The sequence below is a fragment of the Balaenoptera borealis genome (assembly GCF_965194805.1).
Source record: "Balaenoptera borealis genome assembly, chromosome: 8".
NCBI lineage: Eukaryota > Metazoa > Chordata > Mammalia > Artiodactyla > Balaenopteridae > Balaenoptera > Balaenoptera borealis.
The window spans coordinates 25,648,605-25,673,155 of NC_138865.1; the positions used below are offsets into that span (position 1 = coordinate 25,648,605).

Sequence of the window (24,551 nt, forward strand, 5' to 3'; positions counted from 1 at the left end):
TGCACCTTTGATTTCAAGAGATCAAAAATGAAGTGCACCAACTCCAGTCTAGCTTCCTCATACACATCAGAGTATCCCTGGGGAGGATGGAGGACAAAAGTAAGATCTAATTATCCCTCTTTGAACAGGAAATTTAATGACATCTCTACATGGTGGATAATGTGAATTGGTAGTCACTATTTCCATTCCATATGCCTTTTGGCTGGAGATGTGACAGCTATACTTCCCACATTCTCTTGAAGCTATGTTCTTGTGTAAATTAGGATTTTGAGATTTGGAGGTGGAAGTGAGACATAGGTTCTCTGCCTCCGCCTTCAGCTCTTTCTGCTAAGAAGCAAAGTCTTGGATATGTTAAGGTTTTCCTGTCCAGTTCACCAGTATCCCTTCTCCATCCTAGGGGACTAGAGGTTATTACAGCAGCTGCAACAGCAGCACCTACTATTAATTCTGGCTTCCTATCTCTGGATCACAGCTACTGGCTGTGTCTTGAAATCATAATACTGGTAGAGGTCTTGAAAGTAGAAGTTTTCCTAGGCAGTCAGTTCTGTCTCGTTTCGGGCAAGAGGATGCAATGGTTTTAAGCTCTTAGAAATTTCGAAATCTAAAGAATTCATGTATAATGCCAGAGTAATCATTTTTCCATTGGGGAACCTTGTTATTATTGAGTTGAAACTCCAGGAAGGTTGTTAGGTGAACACGGAATGAGAGTAAAATTGGGTAGGGTTTTTGCACACATTACTGAAAAAAATTTTGTGTGGAACACCCCACACAAGTTGCCATAGTAAAATGATTTCCACATAGTCCAGATTTTCCATAACAGTGCTGATTAAATATGAAGTATTTAATTTTTGGTTAGAAAGTATGATCACAATATATATATATAAAAGTATATCTTTTCAGTAACTAAAATACAGTATTTTTTTTTATTGGAGTATAACTGATTTACATGGTTGTGTTGGTTTCTGCTGTACAATGAAGTGAATCAGCTATATGTATACTTATATTCCCCTCTCTCTTGGACATCCCTCCCACCAGCCCCCCATCCCACGCATCTAGGTTGTCGCAGAGCACCGAGCTGAGCTTCCTGCACTTTATAGCATGTTCCCGCTAGCTATCTATTTTACACATGGTAGTGTATATATGTCAATCCTAATCTCGCAATTCCTCCCACCCTCCCTTTCTCCCCCTGTGTCCACATGTCCATTCTCTATGTCTATGTCTATATTCCTGCCCTGCAAATATGTTCATCTGTACCATTTTTCTAGGTTCCACATATATGCGTTAATATACGATATTTGTTTTTCTCTTTCTGGCTTACCTCACTCTGTATGACAGGCTCTAGGTCCATCCACATCTCTACAAATGACCCAACTTTGTTCCTTTTTATGGCTGAGTAATATTCCATTGTATATATGTACCACAGCTTCTTTATTTATTCATCTGACGTTGGACATTTAGGTTGTTTCCATGTCCTGGCTGTTGTAAATAGTGCTGCAATGAACATTGGGGTACATGTGTCCTTTTGAATTATGGTTTTCTCAGGGTATATGCCCAGTAGTGGGATTGCTGGGTCATATGGTAGTTCTGTTTTTAGTTTTTTAAGGAACCTCCATACTGTTCTCCATAGTGGCTGTATCAATTTACATTCCCACCAACAATGCAAGGGGTTTCCTTTTTCTCCACACCCTCTCCAGCATTTATTGTTTGTAGATTTTTTGATGATGGCCATTCTGACTGGTGTGTGGTTATACCTCATTGTAGCTTTGATTTGCATTTCTCTAATAATTAGTGATGTTGAGCATCTTTTCATATGCCTCTTGCCCATCTGTATGTCTTCTTTAGTGAAATGTCTATTTAGGTCTTCTGCCCATTTTTTAATTGCTTTATTTGTTATTTTGATATTGAGCTCCATGAGCTGTTTGTATATTTTGGAGATTAATCTTTTGTCTGTTGATTCATTTGGAAATATAACATACAGTATTTATATCCAGTTGTGAGATGTGAAAATGAAGTAATGAGACTCTAGGTTATTGGGTTTGCTAAAGAAAATATCATACATATAACCTCTATGATCAGTTGTGCTCTCCATCCAATCTTGGAATCTTTTCATGGATCCAAGAGCAACCTCCTCACCCCCTCTCTAGTGGGGATGTGTAAACACTCAACTCCCCATCCCACAACTTTCCCTCTCACTCTTGGTAGATGATCTGATTGGCTTTGCTTAAGTCAACTGCCCATCCATTAGCTGGGGAAGCAGAGGGTGTCTAAATTAAGAATGTAACTCCCCCCAAAGCAAGGAGGGAATGGATGCTAGTGGCCATAGGATACAAACTCCTTGGCATGCATACATAATCCATCATAATAAGGCACTGCCTAACTCTTCAGTATGCTCTCCTATCCCCTCTCTCTTCATACCCAGTAGTCACATATAACTCACACTCTTTGCCATCTGCATACTTTTGTACTACCATTCCCTACACTTAGCTGGTGGTCTCCAGTTCAATTTTCAAGACCCTGTTCAGTCATTAGCTCTTTATTTTGTATTTTTATTTTTTTAGGTATCCGTTCTTTAGAAATTCTTCTCTGACAACTCCCTTTTTCTCCCTCGCCTCCGCTCCAGGTTGGATGCCCTTCTCAAGTGTTCCCATACCACCCATAGCATCATGATGTGTTCAAACTGTCTGTTCTCTTGTCTTTTTCCCGTTTGTCTGATGCACAGTGAGGCCAAACAATACCAAAACGTCACAGTTTGGAACAGAGAAAGGTTTATTGCAAGGCCATGCAAGGAAATGGGTGGCTCACGCCTTAAAAGCCCCAAACTCCCCGAAAGTTTTTAGCAAAGCCCTTTTACAGGAAAGGTGGGGGAGGGACATGATTAGTTGTTGCAAACTTCTTGGTGTCAGATCCTTTGTTCTTGAGGTCAGGTCATGGTCAGGTAACTACGTTTCTGTAAATCTCCACCAAACAAATGTTAGTATCTGTTCTGACAAGAAAAGGGCAAGGTCCCTAGGCAAAACTTTCACCCTCCGAGGTCCAGGTCCTGGCTAGGAGGAGGGGGTGCCTGCAGGGGCCGGTTACCCTGCCCCAGAGCGTTTGTCCAGCGTCCAGTCTGGGTCCTCCCACCAGTGCCCAGGCCTGGCTGAAGAGGCAGCTCCCTCAGGGCCAGGTCCCCAGACCCTACCCAGCTGTCATCGCTGAGGAAGCCTGGCGCCCAGGACCCAACTGGCCCTTAGGTCGCTCAAATGGCGGGGGCCAGGTCCCGCAGACTGCGACCCAGACAGACTGCAGATGCAGAGGTTGCAGAAGGGGCCATAGAGGCGGGGATGGGGAAGAGGTTCACCGCTGCCTTAAGGCCTGGGTGCAGCCAGTGGGCGGCCTTGGAGAGGGCTCTAGAGTCCTGCAGGACACAGCCCCCAGCCTGTTCCCTGGGCCCCCCAGCTCACCCGAGGCCAAGTGAGCTGGAGGGCCCTGGGGAGAAGGCCGGTATCTGCCTCTTACCCCAGTCTCCGCCTAACTACCACCACTCGGCCGACCATTGGCTGAGCAGGACCTCTAGCTGCTGCTCTAACCTTCCCGAGTTAGTGGTCTTGCAGTAACCATTGCCTGGTAATGGGTTGCCCAATAACGGCGCCCAGCAACTGGCCGAGTGCTAATGGCTGCACGTTGCCCTGCTCTATTACAAGCTCACAACTCAAACAGTATTTGATTAGAACAAATGGCAATGTCATATCATTCAACCTAATAGACCAAATGCCTTTTCAGACAATCATCATAGAATGTTAAAGATATGTATATTTCAAGTGTCAAGCTTTAATATAGTTAATAATTGTTACTGTTTCATCTATGACTTTCTTAAATGAAACTGGCTTTTTTTTTTCTTTTTCTGCAAAGAGTAGTGGTGAAGAATACAATGACTACAGTTTAAAACAAAATAAAGTAAAATAAAATAAAAGACGTGATGTCTGGAGCTCCAACAACAATTTTGGCCCAAATTTGGGGATAGAAGCCAAGCAGTAAGTATAGAGCAGAGTTTGGATCCCTGGGGTACCTACTTAACACTTTCTGAGAGAGGGGAAAAAAGCCATATGTGTTTAAGATGTTGGAATTTGGGGATGCAGGTGAACCCATCAGTCCATCTGTTAACAGCTAGTGTGAGATTGACTGCTGGGCTTTGCTCTAATCCCAGTATTCCCATCCCTTGCAGTGTCCTTGGGAACATCCTGGGACTAACTGGAGGCCAGGTGGCCAGTAAGGGTGGGGCTGGACCAGGATGATAATAGAGGGAGAAAAGGCGAGAAATAGACACCAGGTCCAGGGCGGAGAGGCTAGCCAAGCCCCATACTCTGTCAGCCCTCGTCCGTACTCCTTTCCCTTCCTTCTCCCACCGAACTCCGGTGTCCTCCAGGGAGAGCAGCGGGAGTCAGAGCCGGACTTCGGCTACCCGCAGCCGTGCAGAACCGAGCCCGAGTCCACCCACGTTATCAGGCCCCCTCTCGCGGCCCTGCAGCCAGCTAGAGCCACGCCGCCACCTCAGCCCGCCGCCCGCTTTGAAAGCGCCCGGAGCTTCCACTCGCGTCATGGGCTGTGTCGAGTTGCCATTCGCCAGCGCGCGTCACGTGCAGCAGCGCGCGGCGGCGATTGGTGCGGTACGAGGAGGCGGGGGCGGACCGGGGACCACAGAGCCAGAGTTGCCTCAGACCCGAACGCCCAGCGGTGGTGAGTGGTCTGCGAGGTGGGAGGCCTGGTAGAACAAGGCCGTGAGGGGCGGTAGTGTTGCTTATCCTGCTGCGGTGGGCGGCGGGGCCTCTGGGACACCCCGGCGAAGCGCGGCCTGTTGGGTTCGGTTGAGGCTGGGGCCGGCGGGAGGGGAGCGAGTGGGGCGGGGCCGGTGGGGGAAGCTGCGAAGCTGACCCGCCCGCCGCTGCTAGGACTCTGGATGAGAAGCCGGGGAAGAGGTGCGCGACTTGCAGCTAACGTAGCTGCGCCTGCGACTCCAACACCGTCTTAAACGTCTGGATCAGCACGTGGTGAGTGCTGGAGGGCACCTCAGTGAGGGGGACTGGTCTGGGTCTCGGGGCTGCAGGGCCGGGGCGCGAGGGGCCGCCCTCAGCCCCCACCCAGGACCCGACCTGGATCTCGAGAAGCTGAATGTCGCCATTCTCCTGTAGAAGCTCCTGATTTTTAAATGTTAGTAACTAATTAAAAGTAAATAAGTAAACACGGGGGGAACCAAACAAGTTGACGGGCCGATTCCAGACCATCAGTTTGTGACCTATGTAGACCAGATTCTCTTCCTAATTTGTGGTGTGACCTTGACCAAGTCACGTCTCTCTGGGATGGGCATTCTCAACATGGGTAATAGTGCTCATATACCTGGGGGTCAGAAAGGTCTTAGAAAATACAATGGCTTGTGGCTTTGCAAAGGGCCACAGAATATAAGCAGATGTACATGTGGCGTTAACATGTTAATAGGGGCTGGGGGATTAGAAGAGAAAATGCCTAGAAAGGCTCCTGGGGGAGAGAGTGGGGAAATGAGAAAAAGGTGAGAAACACTGCTTTAAGGGAAGAGGTAAACAGACGTTCCTGTGATAGTTGTATATATTAAAGGATTAAAACAAACTAGCATTTATAGACTGAGAGTTGGAAGAACCTGAGAGGTCATCTAACTATTAGAAAAGTTTTGTGACACCATACACGTACACACACATAATTTTACTTGGTCTCCAAAACAAACTGTCATTCCACTTTCTATAATGAGAAAATTGAGGGTCAGAGGGTTTGGGTGATGTGCTGCAGTCAGAGCTATTAAATGGAAGAACTGGGATTTAAACCCAAGTCTCTATGGCTCCAAACCCACCTACTCATCACGTTGCCTCTCAGCCTGTGGTCCAATTATGTCCCAACCAAGAATTCTACTTTGTGACTTTTTAAAAATGAAGATTCCCAGCACCCCCCACTCCAGAAATGTGAATTCAGTATCTGGGACCGGGACCGGGAATCTGCATTTTAACAGCTTTACTAGGTGATTCCATTTTGGTGATCCAGGGGCCATTTGGAGAACAACTACTCTAGTAGTTGTTCTAATTTCCGACCCCGTCCCCAGTCCCCATGTCCTCATGGGATTGTACCCTAGGGATTCAAAATTCTCCTTCCAGAGCAGAGATTCCATCTCCTCTTCCAGATAGGTGACCAGCCAAGCTTTAGGAGGAAGTCCTTTGTTGGGAGAAGCCAAAGTTTATGAGATAGCACCTTGCACAGCTCTGTTTGAGAAAGTGCTGACAATTTTGCTTTTCTTTCTTTCTCTCCCTTCCTCCCCCCCTTCTTTCCTTCCTTCCTTCCTTCCTTCTTTCCCTTCCTTTCTTTCTTCCTTTCTTTCCTCCTCCCTCCCTTCCTTCCTTACCTCCCTCCCTCTCTCCCTTCCTTCCTTCCCTCCCACCCTCCCTCCCTTCCTTCTTTCCCTTCCTTCCTCCCTCCCTTCCTTCCTCCCTCCCTTGCTTCCTTCCTTTTTTTGTAGAGCTTCCTTCACTGCTATTCTGACCCTCCTGAAAAACCAGGCTCAGGCATTTCTTTTAAAGTTAATATGAAACTTTAAAACACCATGAAAAAAAGTTTAAAAGCCACAATTCACTCATAATGCTACCAGTCTAACAATGTTCATGTTCCGTTTTATTGTTCTACTGTTAATTAATGATCTCCCTCTTGTTAATCATTGAACAATCATAGATTGTGCAAGTTCACAAAATTTAGAAAATTCTTCCAAGAGATAGGCTTGAACTTCACAATTCCAATTGGAAATCAGAAAATTATGCTGAAGATAAACCTTAAATCACAGTTCTCTTGAAAGCATGTCTCATTCTTCTTCCAAATTCCTCAAAATCTGAAGGTTTTTCTTTAGTTCTAAAATAAATGGTATAGTGGGAATGAAAATGTATACACTGAAATATTGCTTCTCCAGTAACTTTATCTGTTCTTTGCCATATCACTTCAACCTCACCAAAATATATGTTTAATTACTTAATTTGCTTATATATTTCCTGTTCTAAAAAATGTAAGTTGAATAATCAAAACATTCCTTTGCAATTATTAACTATCATTTAATGCACTTTGTTGCTGAAAAGGTTTTAGTTTTCTGGCTCTTGTGGAGGCAATATGGGATAGAGAAAATAAAGTGGGTTTTGGTTTAAGGAAAACTTCATGTTCCAATCCCAATTCCAACACTTTAACCTTGGGCCATTGACTTCCTCTCTTTTTCTCACTTTGCTCATCTTTAAGATGGGGACAGTGCCACCAGGGTTTTATCTGAGACAGCATTTATAAAGCCACCAGAGTACTAAGCACAACTCTTTTTCTACTATTAGTTCTCTTTCTCCTTCACTCTTTTTAGAGCAAATTTGTGAGTTCCAATCCTGCTGTATAATATTTGAGGTCATTTTCATTTCCAAAAGAGATGCAGAGGTTTTTTCTGAGGATCTTCTATGTGTGAGGCATAAACAAAATCCATAAAAATAATAGTGAACCACCTTTTAAATTTTTCTTTGGGAAATCTAAGGGCATAGACTATCTAGCTCTTTATCACAGTTTGCTATGACCAAAATCATCCATTTGTTAATTCGGTAAACATTTATGAACACTTATTAGTGCCAGGCATCTAAATGTAGGGGATGTACCAGTGAAGAAGACAAACAACGTCCCTTATCTTACAAAAATTATATAAGAAAAGGACAATAAATGAATACAACAAGGTAATTACAGATTGTGATAAATGCCAGGACAATAAGACTATAAAGTGTCTCAGTGTTAACATGATAAGGAACTGTGTTCCTCACTGAGTTTAATTTGTAACAGATATTGGTTAGAAAATTCTCTAAAAAGTCTCAGTTAAGATTGTGAAAGTAGATTGTGTGTCAGAAAATGGAGAACTTAAGGAAAATAAATGATCACAGTTAAAGATTACCGAGATCTGAAATACTGTACTTTTTGCAATTGATGCAAGAGATGTGATTTACATTGGTTCCATAGAACCGTCAATGTTGATAGTTCTTCACATTGACTTTAAAGAAGTTATAATGTTTTTCTTGGAAATTATTCCCTTTAATAGAAATTAACATGGGTACCTAGTTTGGTAGAAAATTGTGTCCAAAAAACATCTTCCTCTATGGTTTCTGTAAAATTTATTGATTCTTAAGCCCATGGGAATTTTAACACACACAGTGAGTATGGACTGACCATTATAAAACAGGTGTCTAAGAAACTTTAGATATAAGTCCAGTAATTTTAGATATAATTTAGAAGTTACATATCTTTATTTTTCTAGTTAATCAAACAGTGATCAATCTGATCACAGTAAATTGAGCAAATTGGATTTTTTAAAAAACTGTGAATTTTGCAAGTGGCTAGTTACAATGATGAAAATTTTAAACTCCCTATCTACATACACTTGCATGAAAAAAATAACTTCAAAATATTAATAGGGATTCTGCTTTAGCATTTTCTCAGTTTGTTATTGATCATGTTTTCTGGGCTATGTAGTTAAGTATTTGGACATGCTTTTTTTGTCTTGGTTTAAAACCTAACATTTGTTCTCTTGGGTAATAAAGCTTTATGATTTTAATCCATAACTTTTTGAGTAGCAGGTTCTACCACAAGACCATCACCCAGCCTCATTCTAGCTGCTATGAAAGAATACTTCCTCTCTTTGTTCTTTCTCTTGGGTGTGAATAAGTATCAGTCTTTGGATCATACTTTCCTGTCTGGATGCTGCTGTGTTTATAGCACAAGGAGTTGACCATTGCAGGTGGAGAATGGTTTGGAGAAAACCCACAAATAGTACTTGAGGGAAACAAAGGCATGCCTTTTTGATCTCTGAGTCATTTCTGTTCACTACAGTTCAAGCAGCACCGTTTCTTCTGCACACTTGATCTAATAATTTGTGGCACTCTACCCTTCAAAAGGAAGGTTATCTGGCTATATAAATGAACTGAGGACTTTATTTCATCAAAAATTTTTGAATACTTGCTCTGTGCTAGACATTATAGTAGTTTAAATGGATCTGTTATTATGGATTCAGTGGCAAATTTCTGTATGTTTAAGAAGGGCCATGTGATCTTAGCTACTCATGGAAACATTTTCTCATTTAGAAACATGCCTTTGCAAAGTCAATCTTGATTATGTTACTTTTATAGCTTTATAAAGGCTAATTCAGCTCTAGGTGGAAAATGTTCTAGAGAATTTATATTTTCTCCATTTAAAAAAATCAACTGTTCTAGGAATTAAATAGCCCAGTAGTTTAATTTAGTGTTGTGACTGTGGATTTTTTTTTTTACATTTTTATTGAGTATAATTGCTTTACAATGTTGTGTTTCTGCTGTACAACAGAGTGAATCAGCTATATGTATACATGTATCCCCATATCCCCTCCCTCTTGAGCCTCCCTCCCACCCTCCCTATCCCACCCCTCAGGTGGTCACAAAGCATCAAGCTGATCTCCCTGTGCTATGCAGTCGCTTCCCACTAGCTATCTGTTTTACATTTGGTAGTGTATATACGTCAATGCTTACTCTCTGTGACTGTGTTTTTATTTTATTCTATTCACAATACTGTTTCCCAAGAAGTTTTCATATAATATATATTGACTTTTAAAAATAATGTTTTCTAGGAAGAAAATAAAGGTATAAAGATAATATATATTCGGTATCAAACTTAGAAAATATTAATAATCAGAAAATAAAATAAAATACACCCTGTTAATATTTTGATATATATTCTTCTGGTCTTTCTCTATGTACCTATTTTATTTATATATTTCTTTGATAAAAATGAGATCATACTCTGCATTCTATTCTACAGCTTGTATTTTTTAATCTAGTATTACATGGCAAATAAATATGCTTTTTTATTCACATGATTCCCATTCTTTGTAAGCAGATGTTTTATTGCTAGAATAGGGACTACTAGAATCTATTTATTAAATTATTCTGCAGGATAAATCCAGAAACCCAATCTACCAACAAAATCCACTTCTCTGCTCCTTTCCGTCCTTAATTCTGTCCCCCTTACTCCCCACTGCCCATTCTCCCACCCCCAGGAGGGTTCTGTTGGGGGAGTCTCTGAAGGAAGGTTTATCTAGTCAGTTACATACTAACGCTTAAGATCTCATCTTTTCAAACCTTTTCAGCCAATCCTTCAGAATTTTTATTTTTTACTTTATTTGCTAGAGAACCTGTTTTGTGAATGGCTGGGCTTATTCCTATTCTAAGGTCGAAATCTTTTATCCACCCTTTTAATAAACCATAACAGATTTCAACTTCCCATCAAGAGTGGAGTTGGGAGGGTTTGGAGTAATGTGGGAAAATAAAAATCATATGCTGGAATTCTTGCTCAGAATTGTAGGGGAAGGGGAGATAACTGAATAAAAATATGTTTAGGGTTGAGTAATAGACATTCAAATTAAAAATTTTTGTGTTCCAAAGAAAATAGCCTAGTTTTTAAATTCCATTTTGCCTTTTGTGTATTACTTCAAACTTTCTAGCAGTTTTGTTATATTGTTTCTAATGTGCAAATATATTTGACTATTAAATATCCCTGTTTTGAAATATACAATATTTTTGTCTTCATTCTCAATGTCTTTATACTCTATGAGAAATTATATATAAATGACTCAAGCCACAGATTAAGTTTATATTGGATATTACAAACAATGGTAGGACTGGGTTTTAAATTGTAGCATGAAAGTAAATACCCAAAAGTGTACATAATTGTAACCAGTGCAACTATAGAATCTTTTGAAGACAAATTTATTTCTATAAAAGTAGAACATTTAAAAATTTAGAAAATACCAATAGGCCAAACAGAAAAAAACACTTAGCATCCCACCACTGTTAATATTCCATTAGTTTACTAATCTAATTTGCCTTTCTCTTTCCTAATCTATAGTGAATTCTATTCATAATGGTCATATCAAATGACAGCTCTCCTGTGAGTGCTTTAACTCTATTTGAATTGAATATGTATACATTATCTTTTTTGAACCTGTTTTGTGAATGGATGGGCTTATTCCTATTCTAAGGTCGAAATCTTTTATCCACCCTTTTTATAAACCATAACAGATTTCAACTTCCCTTGTGTATCTATAGATATCTGGCACATCTTGTGTCTTTAGGGAAAAGTGTGAGCATACTAACTTTTTAAGTTTGTTTTAATAATATGAGTGATAACAAAATAAGAAATAATATAAGTAATAATGGAAAATATAGAAATGTGTAAAGGAAAAAAACAATCACACTCCCACTTTTGGTCAATTTCTTTCAAGTCCTTTTTCTCTGCCTATTTATTTTTACAAAGTATGTGTACAGTTTTTGTATTTGACTTCCTTAATAGAAGTGTTTTACCACTTTAAATCAATTTTTAATATTTTAATATGTCCCTGATATAATGTACTGCAGCTAATGCTAACCCCTGTCTTTCCCAGCTCCTCCATCTGAATTCTCCTGCAGGCTAGGTTCTTCCCAGATGTTGATCATCCTGACATGGATGCTTTTTAATATTCACTGTCATCATTGCTGTCATTTCTTGAACACTTCTTATGTTTCTGTACTTTATATTGGTGGCTTATCTGAACAAGCTTACTTTATCATGTCCCGGTGAATGCTATTATTGGACTGCTATGTCTTCCTTTCTTCCCCATAGCTGAGTTCATTTTCTCAGCCCCTGTAATCTCCACATTTCCTCCATTCTATAAGTCTGTTTTGCACAGGTCCTACCATGCATCTAATTTAGCCTGCCTAATTTTGTCAGTAAAAGGCTGTAAAGAATTAACTGACTCTAGTTCAGTGTTTTCTTTCCTTTGAGCAAAAGCTCATTGAAAACAAAGATGATAAGCAGGACCACAGGGGAGGTTTTCTTCTCTCTGTGACTATTTGTGTGTGGTTCCTGGTGCACATGGGAGAAGTATTCTCATTTAGATAATTTTCTTCTCTTCTATCTTATGCAAATGATTAGATATTTCAAAACAGGGAAAACACAGTTCTAATTTTTTGTGGATTTTTTTTTTAATTTTTATTTATTTATTTATTTATTTTACTTATGGCTGTGTTGGGTCTTCGTTTCTGTGCGAGGGCTTTCTCTAGTTGCGGCAAGCGGGGGCCACTCTTCATCGCGGAGCGCGGGCCTCTCACTATCGCGGCCTCTCTTGTTGCGGAGCACAGGCTCCAGACGCGCAGGCTCAGCAATTGCGGCTCACGGGCCCAGTCGCTCCGTGGCATGTGGGATCTTCCCAGACCAGGGCTCGAACCCGTGTCCCCTGCATTAGCAGGCAGATTCTCAACCACTGCGCCACCAGGGAAACCCCTATTTGTGGATTTTTAAAGTGTGAATGCCATTAATGGTCTAAATTGCTATAAAAAGATTGTAGAATAATTATGCTTTTAGCTTGTGCCTTTCAAAGTCTTGTTGTCTAATTGATTATTACTTGGATCAGTGGTAAACCTCCTAGATAGATAGACAAATCAAACTTCAAAATTCCTCACATTGGTGAAGATGGAAATAAAATTGAACTATTTTTCTTTATATTAAATTTTGGACTTAAATTTTATACTTTTTTTAAACTAACTTTTCTAGGTGACTATGACAATATAGACTAGAAGTAATATCCTTTTGTCACATAAGCGGTGAAATTTATTGGTTTCAGCAGAGTGAATCTTGTCGTATGGGCATTTGGGGAAGAGATTTTAACATATAGGAATCATTCACTTTGTGCCAGACATTGAGACCAAGGGAGCCTGGTACAGTATCTACCCTTCATTCCTAAGCCTATCCCTCAGGTCATAGTGAACAACCCTGACTCCTTTTCCACACTTCATTACTCCCTGGGTATATGCTTTCATCCTTTCTACCAGGCAATTATGTTTTTAAAGGTCAGGGCCTATTTTATTCATCCTTATATTCCCCATGACTCTCATAGTTCTTGGCATCTAGTAGCAGCTCAAATATTTATTATCTTGAATTGGACTGTTGTTCATGTGAGTCCCTAACTATCCTGGCCTCTTCCCCTCTAAACATATTCCAGTTTATCTGTCTTTTTTCAGTTATGTTCCTTGTATGTTCTGTCTTCCGACTTTGAAAAAAATATATTTGCACAAAGACACAATTTTACATGATTGAAAGTTGGAAAAATATCAAAGATGGCCTAATTTTATTATTATTGAGGATGTCAAAGTTTTCTCTTACCAGACAGTTATAACTGAAAACTGTATTATTTATTTTGTTGCTCAAATTGTTCCAGCATTTGCCATTGGGAGTTCTTTCAGTTGGCTGAAAGAACTTTGGCATAGTCCCAGCAGTTTGTGTTTTGAGCACTTTCCTACTTTCTGGCACTGTAGGATGCTCCAGGATCATCTTGTATATTCCTTGCTCCACCCCTAAAATCAGCCATTTCTTTTTGTTTGTTTTTGTTGTTGTTTATTTTTTCTTTTCCATTATGATTTATTACAAGATACTGAATATAGTTCCCTGTGCTGTACAGTAGGACCTTGCTGTTTATCCATTCTATATATAATAGTTTGCATCTGCTAGTCCCAAACTCCCAATCCATCCCTCCTGCACTCCCCTTCCCCTTGGCAACCACAAGTCTGTTTGCTATGTCTGTGAGTCTGTTTCTGTTTCATAAATAAGTTCATTTGTGTCATATTTTAGATTGCACATGTAAGTGATATCATGTGGTATTTGTCTTTCTCTTTCTGACTTAACTTCACTTAATATGATAATCTCTAGGTCCATCCATGTTGCTGCAAATGGCATTATTTCATTCTTTTTTATATAAAATCAGCCATTTCAACGAGGATCCCCAGATCCTTTTATTGTAGAATGGTATTAGAAATGAGGAATTGGTCTAATCTGCTCATCATTGAAACTGGGGTGTCACTGCCTTTAGGCCCTGTCAGTGTTAGAAAGTAAATGTATGTATATTAACCTGTGTATGTATACACATCTGTGTTATTTCTACTATTACTCATCAGTTCCTAAGTTAAGCTAAACAGGAGTTCCCACTGATGTCTCAGACTCTAGTTCAGAACTACATGGTTCATTTTAGCTTCTTCCCCTTACTTATCTGTAAACTCCCATTCCAACAGTGAGCAATCTAGCTTCTACCATTCCCCATCTTTTTACTTATTTTATCAGTCGCAGTGTACAAGTACAGCAGTATCAGAATTGTTAACCAGTACCTCCTTGAGAAACAACATTACCAACCACAGTATAGTGTTTATATACAGTTCCTTTTGTTTTGTCCTACAGTCTCCAGGCATTTCCAAAGATACTTAGATCCGTTTCTCCCCATCCCCTCCAGTGGGGTTATGTCATACGTTTGTAATACAATTAAATTCTTTTGTCATAGTCTGCATTCTATGCTGGAATTCCCCCCGTCCACCCTCTTAGTTGAGTTTTTTTAAATTTTCATTTTAAAATATTACATTAAAGTTGATTCCTTGTGCTATAAAGTTCCGTGGGTTTTGACAAGTGGATAACATCATGTACCCATCACTGTAGTGCTAGACAAAATAGTTTAATGGCCCTAAAAAATTGTGCTTTACCTAGCCACTCCTCTGCCCTTTCCAGACCACTTACAAAAACTGATCTGTTTTCTATCTTTTCTAGAAAGTCATATAAATGAAGTCATACAAGATGTAGACTTCTCAGACTGGATTCTTTCACTTGGCATAATGCATTTAGGATTTATCCATGATTTATCCATGTTGTTGCGTAGATTAATGGCTCTTTCTGTTTGATCACAGAATGGTGTTCGTAGCATGACTGTAACATCTTGGTTGTTTCCAGGTATTGGCAATTGGTAACTACGAATAGATCTTTTGCCCATTTTTTTTTTTATTTCAGTAGAAACTAAAAAATAGAATATCAAGGTTTAATTTTTAATTTCAAAGCAAAGTTCAGACAATACAGAAGTGTATAAAGGAAATAAAATAGGATAAATGCTCCCTTTTTGCTCCAAACCTAAATCTTTTAAAATAACTGGTGTTAACAAATTGACACATATGCTGCAGGTTTTTCCCCTGTGCTTCTAGTAACACAAATGCATTTTTTCTATAATTTTGAAATTTTTTACATATAAACCTAACTAGACTAAAATTATTACTCTGCAACTTGCTTTTATTTTTTATCACTTATCACTGTATTATCACTGTATTATAGTCAGTGTTCCAGGTCAGTACATTTAAATCTAACTTGTTCCAGCTGGTTTTTATTCCATAAGAAATATATGCTATAATTTGCTCAACCATTTCTTACTCAGAAGTATTCAAATTAATACCAGTTTCTTGTCTACAAGAAAAATACTACAGTAACCACACTTTTATACACACTGATGGCCTTTTGGTTTTTTTCTTAAATAAAAATACACTATATGGATATCTATAATTTTATAATTTACCAATATATAAACAGAAAAAAAGCAGTAGGCTTCTTGGGAATGGTAATCATATTCTATCCTGAAACCTATCCTTCTTGTCAGTCTTGCTCTCACTCTCACTCCTGCCCTCTCTCCTCACCATTTCCCTCTCTCATTTTGCCCATTAAAAAAAATTGGGTTGTTTTCTTATTCAGCCTTAAAAGTTTCTTTGTATATGCTGGAAACATGTCCTTTGTCAGTATGCGATTTGCAGATATATTCTCCCGGTATGTCTTTCCTCCCTTCCTTCCTCCCTCCCTCCCTCCCTCCCTTCCTTCCTTCCTTCCCTTTTTTCTTTTCTTCCTTCCTTCCTTCCTTTCTTCTTCTTTCTTTCTTTCTTATTTATTTATTATTTTTGGCTATGTTGGGTCTTTGTTTCTGCGCGCAGGCTTTCTCTAGTTGTGGCGAGTGTGGGCTACTCTTCGTTGTGGTGTGCGGGCTTCTTATTGTGGTGGCTTCTCGTTGCGGAGCATGGGCTCTAGGCGTGTGGGCTTCAGTAGCTGTGGCTCATGGACTCAGTAGTTGTGGCTCGTGGGCTCTAGAGCACAGGCTCAGTAGTTCTGGCACATGGGCTTAGTTGCTCCATGGCATGTGGGACCTTCCTGGACAAGGGCTTGAACCCATGTCCCTTTCATTGGCAGGTGGATTCTTAACCACTGTGCCACCAGGGAAGCCCCCAGTATGTCTTTTCATTTTCCTAACAGTGTCTTTCACAAAGCAAAGGGTTTTGATTTTAATTAAGTCCAACTTAAAATTTTTTCTTTTATGAATTTTGCTTTTGGTATTGTACTTAAAAACTCATCGCCAAACCCAAAGTCATGCAGATGTTCCCCTACATTTTCTTCTAGAAATTTTATAGTTTCTGCTTTTTACATTTAGGTCTGTGATCCGTTTCAAGTTAATTTTTGTGTAAGATGTGAGGTTCAATTTGTTGCATATGGACTTCCAATGTGTAGCATCATTTGTTGAAAAGACTGTTCTTTATCCATTGAATTGCTTTTGCACCTTTGTCAAAAAATTGACAGTATTTTTGTAGGTCTGTTTCCATACTCTCTATTCTATTCCATTGATTGATGTGTCTATTCTTACCCTGTGTTTATTATTGTAACAGTGAGTCTTGAAATTGGGTAATATAAATCCTTCAACTTTTGTTCTTCTTTCCCAGAATTGAATTAGTTATTCTAGTACCTTTACCTTTTCATAAAATTTTAGAATATGCTTATGTATGTCTATAAAAAACCTGGCTGGAATTTCAGTAGGGATTTCATTAGGCCACAGAGAATTGACATCTTTACTGTGTTGAGTCTTCCAGGGCAAGAACACAAAATATCTCCTCTATTTATTTAGATTTTCTTTCTTTCATCAGTGATTTCTAGTTTTCTATGCTCAAATCCTGTACATATTTTGTTAGATTTACACCTAAGGACTTCATTTTGGGGGATGTTATTATAAATGTATTATTTTTAAAAATTCAAATTCTGAGTATTCGTTGCTGGTATATAGAAAAGCAGTTGACTTTTGTGTATTGACTATGTACCTTTTGACCTTGCTAAACTCATTCATTATGTACAGGAGTTATTTGGTAGATACTTTGGGGTTTTCTGCATAGATAGTTATGTTGTCTGTGATTAAAGCAGTTTTGCATATTTCTTCCTTTCTAGTCTGTATACCTTTCATTTCTTTATTTGAATACACTAGCTAGGACTTTTAGTATGAGGTTGAATTAGAAGTGGTGAGAAAGGACATCCTTGCCTTGTTCCTGATCTTAGGGGGAAAACTTAACATCTTGCTATTGAGGATAATGTTAGCTGTGATTTTTAAAAAATAATCTTTATTAGGTTAGTGAAGTTCCCTTCTATTCTTAGTTTTTGAGAGTTTTTATCATGAATGGATGTTGAACTGTTTCTGCTCATGTATTAATATGATCACATGATTTTTCTTGTTCAATGTATTAAAATGATGAATTACATTGATTAATTTACATATGTTAAACCAACCTTGCGATTTTGGTATGAACACCCATGTGATCATGATGTATTACCCTTTTTATATATTGCTGGATTCAGTTGACTAATATATTTACATCTAAATTCATGAAAGATACTCCTTTATAGTTTTCTTTTTTGTAATACCATTGACCCTTGAACAACCGGGGTTTGAACTATGTGGATCCACTTATACACAGATTTTTTTCAATAAATACATACTACAGTACTGAACGAACCCTGGTTGGCTGACTCTGCAGATGTGGAACTGTGGATACCAAGGGCTGATTGTAAAGTTATACAAGCGGATTTTCAACTGCGTGGGGGGTCAACATCCCTAACCCCAACACTGTTCATGGGTCAACTGTATATTTTAGTTTTGGAATAGGTTAATGCTGGCCTTATAAAATGAGTAGGGAAGTGCTCTCCCATGTTTTCTGGAAGAGACTGTAAATGTGTTATTATTTCTTCCTTAAATACGTAGTAAAATTCACCAGTGAAACCATCTAAGCCTTGTGTTCTTTTTGTGTGTGTGTGGGGGTGAAGGTTTTCTACTAACTTAATTTCTTTTTTAGATATAGGGCTATTTATATTATCTATATTTCCTTAAGTAAGTTTCAGTAGTTTGTGCCCTTCAAGGACTGGTTCTTTTTATCCAGATTATAAAATTTATGGGCACAGACTTGTTTGTAGTATTCCGTTATTATCTTTTCATGTCTTTGGTTTTAGTAGTGATGATACCTGTTTTATTCCTGATATTGTTAATTTGTAGTCTCCTCTTTTTTTTCTTGGTTACTTTGATTAGAGGTTTATCATCTCATTCCTTTTACTTTAGGTTTAATTCATTTTTCTTTATCTAGTTTCCTAAGTTGAAAGCTTAGGTTATTGATTTTAGAACTTTCTTCTTTTCTAAAATATATAATACTAAACATTTGTCTCTAAGCACTATGTTAACTGCATCCCATAAATTTTGATGTATTTTTAAAAGTTATTTTTAATTGTAGTAAAATATACATAACATAAAATTTACCATCTTAACCATTTTAAGTGGTTAAATGATATTAAATATATTCATGCTGTGCAAGTTAAATTGTATTTTCATTTTTATTTTGTTTAAAATATTTTCAAATTTATCTTGAGACTTCTTAGCCCATATATAATTTAGAAGTATGTTGTTTAATTTCCAAATATTTGGGGCTTCCCTGGTGGCGCAGTCGTTAAGAATCTGCCTGCCAATGCGGGGGACATGGGTTCGAGCCCTGGTCCAGGAAGATCCCACATGCTGCGGAACAGCTAAGCCCATGTGCCACAACTACTGAGCCTGCGCTCTAGAGCCCAGTGCTCTGCAACAAGAGAAGCCACTGCAATGAGAAGCCCAGGCACCTCAATGAATAGTAGCCCCTGCTCGCCTGTTACTAGAGAAAGCCCGTGTGCAGCAACGAAGACCCAACACAGCCAAAAATATATAAAAAATTGATTTCCAAATATTTTGAATTGTCTAGCTATCTTCTATTACTGATTTCTAGTTTTATTTTGGTATGCTTTGAGAACGTACTTTGTAAGGTTTCTGTTGTATTTGTTAAATTATGTTTTATGTACCAGAATGTTGATGAATGTTCTGTGTGTGCTCCTGTTGTTAGATGGAATGTTCTATAAATATCAGTTGTATCAAGTTGATTGATAGTGCTGTTCAGGTCGTCTATATTCTTACTGATTTTCTGCCTACCTGTTCTATCAGTTACTTGGAAAAGGGTGTTGAAGCCTCCAGTTGTAAATACAGTCATCCCACTTATCCACAGTGGATTGGTTCCAGTATCCGCCCCCCACCCCCCGCCCCCAGATTCCAAAATCCATGGATGCTCAAGTCCCTTATATAAAGTGGTGTTGTGTCTGCATATAACCTATGCATATCCTCCCATATACTTTAAAACATCTTTAGATTACTTACAATACCTAATACATTGTAAATGCTATGTAAATGGTTGTAAATACAAACTGAAGTCTATGTAAGTAGTTACAGGTATGTAGCAAATTCAAGTTTTGCTTTTTGGAGCTTTCTGGAATTTTTTTTCCAAATATTTTCCATCCATGGTTGGTTGAATCCATGAATAGGGAACCTGTGGGTATAGAGGGCTAACTGTAGGCAATTTGTCTATTTCTCCTTTCAGTTTTATCGGTTTTTGCTTCATGTTTATAAAGTTTATGCTATCAGTTCTCAAATTTGGGCATATTATCAATTTTGAGTCAATTTTTGTTTGTGGTATGAGAGGTCATTAGAGGTTCCTGTTTTTTGCATAGGGATATTCAGTTGTTTCAGCACACTTTGTTGAAAAGAGCATACTTTTTTCTACTTCACTGCCTTTATATCTTTGTCAAAAATCGGTTGTCCAGTAGGTGTGGGTATATTTCTGGACTTTCTTTCTTCTTGTTGCATTGCTCCATTTATCTGGCTTTATGCTACTACCTCACTGTTTTTATTGCTGTTGGAAGTATTAGACTGAAAACTTTTCTTGTTCAAGTTGTTTTGGCTACTGTATTTCCATAAGTTGTGTAATTGGCTTGTCAATTTCTGCAAAAAAACCTCATGAAATTTTGGTTGAGATTGTGATGGATCTATAGGTCATTATGGGGAGAACTGATATCTTAATCTTCTGAACTACTAACACAGTAGATCTTGCCCCTTTTTAAGGTCCTCTTTATTTTTTCTCAGTAGTGTTTTACAGTTTTCAGTATACAACCTTTTCACATCTTTTGTTAGATGTAGCCTTAAATATTTCATTCTTTTTGATGCTATTATAAATGTGCTTTCTAATTTTAATTTTATTATTTATGATTTATATAAAAATATGATTAATTTTTGTATGTTAATCATGTAACCTTGTTAAGTTGGCTTATTTCTAGTAGGTTTTTTGTGGATTGCATCAGATTACATAGTTGATGTGTCATCTCTGAATAAACATAATTTTGCCTCCATACTGTATTGTGTAAAAGTGGTAAGAGTGGACATGCTTTTCTCAGTGGGGGAAATACGTTGAACTGAATGAAATTTCAACATATCAAAAACTTGTGAGCTGCCTAAAGCACTCATGAAAGAGGATGCAAGGCTGCTTCAGTATTTGAAAATCAGTATAACTGACCATATTAACAGGTTAAAGGGACAAAAGTCACACAATTATATCAGTCAGTGCAGAAAAAGCATTTGACACAATTCAACACTGACTTATTAAAAACTCTCAGAAAGTTAGGAATAGAGGGGAACTGCCTCAACTTGAAAAAGAGCATCTTTTTCTTAGAGACCTTATAGAAGTAGAATTTATATTTAGTTTAAACTTACAGAAATACAGTTGTTTTTGTATATCAATCTTGTTTCCTGACAACTTGCTGAACTTGTTTATTAGTTCTAATAGTTTTTTTTTTTAGTGGATTCCTTAAACTTTTCTAAACATCACATTATCTGCAGATTGAAATTCTTTTATTTCTTCCTTTGCAATATGGAAGACTTTTATTTCTTTTTCTTGCATTATTGGTCTGACTGGAACCCCCATTACAGTGTTGAACAGAAGTGATAAGAGTGTATGTCTGTCTGGTTCTGGATCTTAGGGGAAAGCCGTTTGTATTCCACCGTTACTTATGATGTTAGTTGTGGGTTTTTCATAGGTGCCCTTTGTCAGTATGAGGAAATTCCCTTGTAATGCTAGTTTATTGAGTATTTTTATCTTGAGAGGATGTTGGTTTTTGTCAAATGCTTTTTGTGTCTGTTGAGATGATCATGTCGTTTTTGTCTTTTATTCCACTGATATGAGGTATTTTGTTGATTTTGAATGTTACACCAACCTCATGTTCCTGAGATAAATTCCATTTTATCATGGTGTATATACTTTTCTGTATGTTGTTGGATTTGGTTTGTTGCTAATATATTTTGAGGATTTTTTTCCTCCATATTCATAAGAGATACTGGTCTATAATTTTCTTGTGATGTTTTTCTCATTTTAGTATCAGTGTAATTCTGTACTCATAGAATGAATTGTGACATGTTCCTCCTCTTCTATTTTTTGAGGAGCTTGTAAAGGATTGGTGTTAATTCTTTAATGTTTGGTAGAACTCACCAGTAAAACCATCTAGACTTGGTGCTTTTTTTGTGGCAAGTTTTTGGAATAATAAGTTTCTTTACTTGATATAGGTCTATTCAGATTTTCTATTTTTTCTTTGTTTTAATTACTTTTTTATTGAGGTAACATTGGCTTATAGCATTATATAAGCTTCATGTGTGCAATAATATACTTCTGCTTCTCTATACATTACAGCTCACCAAAAATTTAGTTTCCATCTGTCACCACATAGTTGATCCCCTTTACCCATTTCACCCCCCTGCCACAACACACCTTCCTCTCTGGTAACCACTACGCTCACTATATCTATGTTTGGTTTAGTTTATTCAACTTCTTAAAATTTGTTTTTTATATTCCACATGAGTGAAATTATATGATATTTGTCTTTATTCATCTGACATATTTCACTTAGGATAATACTCTCAAGGTCCATCCATGTTGAAAGAAATGGCAAGATTTCTTTCTTTTTTTATGGCTGAGTAGTGTGTATTCTAGTATATATACATCTATTTGTCTGTCTACACCTTCTTTCTCCGTTCATCACAAGATGGGCAATTAGGTTGTATTCATATCATGGCTATTGTACATAATGCCACAATGATCACAGGGGTCCGTGTATCTTTTGGAGCAAGTGTTTTTGTATTCTTTGGATAAATACCCAAAAGAGGGATAGCTGGATCTTATCGTAGTTCTATTAATTTTTTGAGGAATCTCCATACTGTATTCCCTAGTGGCTACACCAATTTACATTCCCACCAATAGTGTATGAGCGTTCCCTTTTCTCCACATTCTTGCTAAAACTTGTTATTTCTTGCCTTTTTGATAATAGCGTGTTAATTTTAACAAGCATGAGTTAGTATCTCATTGTGGTTTTGATTTGCATTACTCTAATAAGTAGTGCTGTTAATGTCTTTTCAAGTGCCTGTTGGCATTCTGTATGTCTTCTTTTGGAAGCTCCTTTGCCCACTTTTAAATAAGGTCATTTGGTTTTTTTGTTGTCAAGTTGTATGAATTCTTTATATATTTTGGATATCAGTCCCTTATTGGATATATGATTTACAGATATCTTCTCCCATTCAGTAGGTTGTCTTTTCGTTCTGTTGACATTTTCCTTTGCTGTGCAGAAGCTTTTTAGTTTGATGGAGTCCTGTTAATTTTTGCTTTAGTTTCTCTTGCCTGAGGAGACATTATCTAGAAAGATAATAAGATCAGTGTCAAAGAGCATACAACCTATGTTTTCTTCCAGGAGTTTTATGGTTTCAAATCTTACATTCAAGTCTTTAATCTACTTTGAGTTGATTTTTGTGTATGATGTGAGATAATGGTCTAGTTTCATTTTTCTTTTTTTGCATGTGATTGTCCAGTTTTCCCATCACCATTTATTGAAAAGACTAGGCTTTCTCCATTGTATTTTCTTTGCTCCTTTGTCATACATTAGTTGTCCATATATGTGTGGGTTTATTTCTTGCTCTCAGTTCTGTTCCATAGATCTATGTAACTTTTTCTGCCAATACCATGCTGTTTTGTTACTATGGCTTTGTAATATTTGAAATCGGGGTGTGTGATACCTCCAGCTTTGTTTGTTTTTTTTTTCCATCAGGATTATTTTGGCTATTCAGGGATCTTTTGTGGTTCCATATAAATCTTAGAAGTTTTTGTTATGTTTCTGTGAAAAATGTCCTTGGAATTTTTGATAGGGATTACTTCAAACCTGAGATTGCTTTAGGACATTTGAGCAATGTTAATTCTTCCAATCTGTGAGCACAGAGTATATTTCCATTTATTTATCTCTTCTTCAGTATCTTTCAACAGTGTGTTATAGTTTTCAATGTACAGATCTTTCACCTCCTTGGTTAAATTTATTCCTAGATATTTTATTCTTTTTGTTGTGATTGTAAGTGGGGCTATTTTCTTAATTTCTCTTTCTGTTAGCTCAGTGTTAGTGTGTTAAAAACAGCACAAATTTGTGTATGTTGATTTTGTATTCTGCAACATTGCTGTGTTTATTACTTCTAATAGTTTTGTGGTGGTGTCTTTAGGGTTTTTAACATATATAATCATACCATCCACAAATAGTAACAGTTTTTTATTTCTTTTTCTTATCTAATTGCTCTACCTAGGACTTCCAATGCTATGTTGAATAAGAGTGGCAAGAGTGGGCATCTTTGTCTTATTCCTAATTTTATTTTTTTATTTTAATTTTTAAAATTTTTAAAATTTTTATTTGTTTTTGGCTGCATTAGATCTTCATTGCTGCTCATGGGCTTTCTCTATTTGTGGCGAGCAGAGGCTACTCTTTGTTGCAAGCGTGTAGGCTTCTCATTGCGGTGGCTTCTCTTGTTGCAGAGCACAGGCTCTAGGCACACGGGCTTCAGTAGTTGCAGCACACAGGCTCAGTAGTTGTGGCACACTGTCCCTAGAGTGCGTGGGCTTCAGTAGTTGGTGGCGCGCAGGCTCAGTAGTTGTGGCGCGTGGGCTCAGTAGTTGCAGTGCGCGGGCTTTAGGGTGCGCAGTCTCAGTAGTTGTGGTGCGTGGGCTCAGTAGTTGTGGCTAACAGGCTCTAGAGCTGGCTCAGTAGTTGTGGCGCACGGGTATAGTTGCTCTGTGGCATGTGGGATCTTCCCGGACCAGGGATCGAACCCATGTCCCCTGCATTGGCAGGCGGATTCTTAACCACTGCGCCACTGGAGAAGTCCTTATTCCTAATTTTAATGAGATAGTTTTCAGTTTTTCACCAATGAGGGTGATGTTAGCTGTGCTTTTGTCATATATGGCCTTTATTATGTTGAGGTATGTTCTATACTCACTTTATTGAGTTTTTATCACAAATGGGTGTTAGAATCTTGTCAAATGCTTTTTCCGCATGTATTCAGATGATCTTATGTTTTTATGCTTCATTTTGTTAATGTGATGTATCATTGTGATTGGTTTGAGGATGTTGAACCATCCTTGCCTCCCTGGAATAAATCCCACTTGATCATGGTGTGTGATCCTTTGAAT

At 38.0% G+C, this 24,551-nt stretch overlaps 1 protein-coding gene across 4 annotated transcripts in view; it reads left to right on the forward strand.

Annotated features, from left to right (window-relative positions):
- The first annotated feature begins 4,665 nt into the window (after positions 1-4,665).
- Positions 4,666-24,551, forward strand: part of PTPDC1 (protein tyrosine phosphatase domain containing 1) — an 89,867-nt gene continuing 69,981 nt past the window's right edge. For 2 of the 4 annotated variants that reach the window (XM_082401041.1, XM_082401045.1), the window contains exon 1: positions 4,688-5,027. The gene's annotated coding sequence lies outside the window, so the exon portion shown is untranslated. Of the gene's footprint in view, positions 5,028-24,551 lie in introns of all 4 variants that reach the window. The other 2 variants (XM_082401042.1, XM_082401043.1) reach the window with 2 other exon arrangements.